The sequence below is a fragment of the Myotis davidii genome, unplaced genomic scaffold (genome assembly GCF_000327345.1).
Source record: "Myotis davidii unplaced genomic scaffold, ASM32734v1 scaffold96, whole genome shotgun sequence".
Taxonomy (NCBI): Eukaryota; Metazoa; Chordata; class Mammalia; order Chiroptera; family Vespertilionidae; genus Myotis; species Myotis davidii.
This window is the reverse complement of record NW_006289416.1, coordinates 1,397,662-1,401,088: the sequence shown is the minus strand read 5'-3', so window position 1 is coordinate 1,401,088 and position 3,427 is coordinate 1,397,662.

Genomic DNA, 3,427 nt, shown 5'->3' with positions numbered 1-3,427 from the left:
TTTTGCAAGCAGAGGAGGAATCACACACACACACACACACACATACACACACACACACACACACACACACACACACACACACACACACACACACGATTGGAGGAAAGAGAAAGGATATGAGAAATGCTCTTCGTGTGCCTTAAGGGGACCCGGTAACTTGGTTTCTTTCGCTGGTATTAAATTTGTGCAGTCTCTGAAAAGAGTTAACCTCACAGCGGCAAACAGTGCAGACGTGTGAGCCGGAAAGTGGCTTGGAGCTAGTTCTCATAAAAGTACGTACGGAGCACTGAAATGTGAAGATAAGTCCAGGAGCCTGTCTTCTCTCACTGACCCTGCACCATTGCGATGGAGGATCCTCTGGTTCCAGCACCCGAAAAGCCGCTCCCACCCTCACTGGTGTTCCGCGTGGGACAAGTGCTTGCTTGGTTCTGAGGCTGCAAGTCCAGGCCAGGAAAACATATGCTGGTGCATGTAAGAGCCCTGTGCTCTGCACAACTCTTAGCCTTTTAAGTGAACATTATCTTTCTTTCTCTTCCAACTCTCACCCCAGAGACCGGGCCAGGAGTTCACTGCCCAGTCTCCCAGGGCATACAAGCACATTCTCCACTCTGCCCGTTAAAGCATTCTGACGCCATGCTTTTAGAGGAAAGAAACTAAAACTATGAAAAGTACCAGTTTGGAAAGCCATGCAGTCAACCAGAAATGTCTCACTCCTGGGTGTATCTATGCAAAAGAGGTACATTGCCAAGTAAACCTATTAGTTTAATAACATTTCAAAATGAACTTCCCAAATAGTACATTTTGTAGCCCATTAGGGAACTGTCTATGTTTTGAGAGTGCAGGCGAGTCGCTGCTAAGGGTGACAAAGTGTGCACACGCAAGCTCATGTCCAGCTGTGCTTTGCAGAATCCTCAGCAGGGCGAGGCAGGAGGAAGAGGCCTTTACTCAAGGAATTCAGAAGGTGGCTCTTTACAGGGCATATTGGGGACAGTTGGCATCAGTGAGGAAACCACTCCCTGTCAACTGTTGCTAAGTAACTTGGATGGCTGCTTCATAGCACCAGGCCCTTGCAGTTTAAGGTAGATTTGTTCTATGAGATCCTAACATCTTAGGTCCACCTTATGAATCAATAGCAAATGTTTTGTCCCCATGTGGCCAAGTGCTTACTTTTACCCCTCTTAGAAGAGGCAAGCCAGTCCTTATCCATCTTCTGAAACCTAGGGAGATTTGGCTAGTATAGTTCAGAGGCAAAACATCCACAAGGAGATACTTCAATATGTTAGCTTGGTCAAGTGCTTGCTCAATGAACTGCACTTTGACCTGAAATGGGTGACACCATGGGTAGAATGAAGGTATGAATGGCTCAGTTTTGAGTGCACTTTGAATCAATAACTGGAGGAGTAACTGATAAAAATTGAGGGTCAGGATGGGGATAGTGATTTAACTCCAGATATATATCTGATTGGTTGACAGTCAGTCAAGGCACAAACACAAAAGGACAAGTTATGTTTCCTTAATAGTAGGAAAGACGCTTAAAGACTCAAGCAACGAGAAAGCATTATCTAGGAAAGAGGAGAGGAATGAGAAAGAATGGAAAGAGAAGATGAGAGAGGTTGTTGGCAGTGAGATATGTTAGTGGACACTGTTTGGTCCATTGGTCATGCAATGGACACTGTATGGCTCAATATTCTGAAGGAGGAGAGACAGGAGAATTACTGGGACGGAGATGTAAGTGTAGAAGCTAAGAGTCTCGGAGTGGCTTATGGCATCAGCAGACATAGGGCTGCATCCTGGCTCCAACACTTCCGTGTGTGATTTGTTTGATATGCCTGTGGGGGCCCATGGTGTAAGCTCCACTTTCTTCATCTGTGATGAGGGCATGAGGGTGCCTACCTGAGAGAGCTGTGGTAGGGATTAACTGAGGATGCATCTGCAATGCTTGGCACAATGTTGTGCATAAGAAGCAGTCAGTAAATGGTAGCTATTATTATAAACAATGTTTAAAGGAGGCTTAAAAGTCACCTAATACTTTGGATATTTGTTTCTGATAGATTATTTTTGTCAAGTGCTCATCCTGCCTGTGCATTTCCTGTGAGGAGAATCTCACCAACCCTGAGTACATTCCATCTTCCTTACTTGAAGATGAAATGCATAACACTGTGTTTTGTTTGTTTTGCTTTTTTTTTTCCACTGGTTGGTATTTATCTATAGTGGTCATTCCTAACCCTTATTTCACAAGAAAGCCCTCCAAATTGTTTAAGCCAAATAACAGATCCCCGTGTGACTTCTTTTGTCCAGACTATAATGTCCTGCCCCTTCAGCTTCTCCTCAGATGGTCTGGTCTCACAATCTTTCACTATCTCTTACCCTCCAATTTGCCTCGACCTCTTTAACATAAGAGTGCAGTGCTCCAACCCAGTCCTTCCACAATATACTTTTTCATTTTCCATATGCTGTTTATGCAGCCTGCACTTTTGTATGGGAGATCAACTCTTGATACCTACTGAGTTGCCTATTACCTAAAACTCATAAATCTTCACTTTACTGCTTTTTTCCCCCAGAACTTTGGGGGTCTTAGTGTTGTCATTCAATGTTTCTTTTTTGTAAAATAGGATTAGACTCAATGACCAATAAAGTTACTTTTTAATCTCTATCTCTCTATCTCTATCTCTCATCTATCTTTATCTGTCACACCAATACCTCTAATTCTAATCCAACACATTAGGGTCTTTTCTAGTCTTCCTCCTTTCTATATTTACTAGACACCCGATGCACAAAATTCGTGCAAGGAACTCAGTCCTCACAGCCCTGACTGCCCCTGCCTACTCTTATAACCCCGGTTTTGTCAGGAAGGTCATCCGGATGGTAGTTCTGCTGTTTGGTCTAATTAGCGTATTAGCTCTGTATTATATAGGATTAAGCTCTTCTCTAACAGAGAAACCTGACTCCCAATATACCCTCAGCATATTGACTTATTTGCTCCAGCTTGCCTTATGTAACAATTTTCTAACCACATCAGCCAGCTCCTCACCCTGCCCCAGTGGCTGTCCCCTGTGCTTGGAACCTCCTGGGCCCCTGTCTCGCTGCAGCCTCCTCTGTCTCAGTCTCCTGGGTCCCTGGTGCTGCTGTCAGCTCCTGACCATACCTCATCGGTAAAATGACTTTTCTGTGCTTGCACTTGTTCAGGTCAAAATTCTGAAATCATCCTTCACAATACTTTTTTCTCTCACATCCCATACTAATCTGTAGCCAATTGTTCTATCTTCAGCGAGGTCCAGAACTAACCTTTTATTACCGCCTCCACCATTACTGCCCTTGTCTAGGTCAACATTATCTCTTGTCTCAACTACTATAATGGCCTCCTAACTGCTTCTCTATTATGGCCTCGCTCTCCTAAAGACTATCATCAGCCCAGTGGCTTAAATGA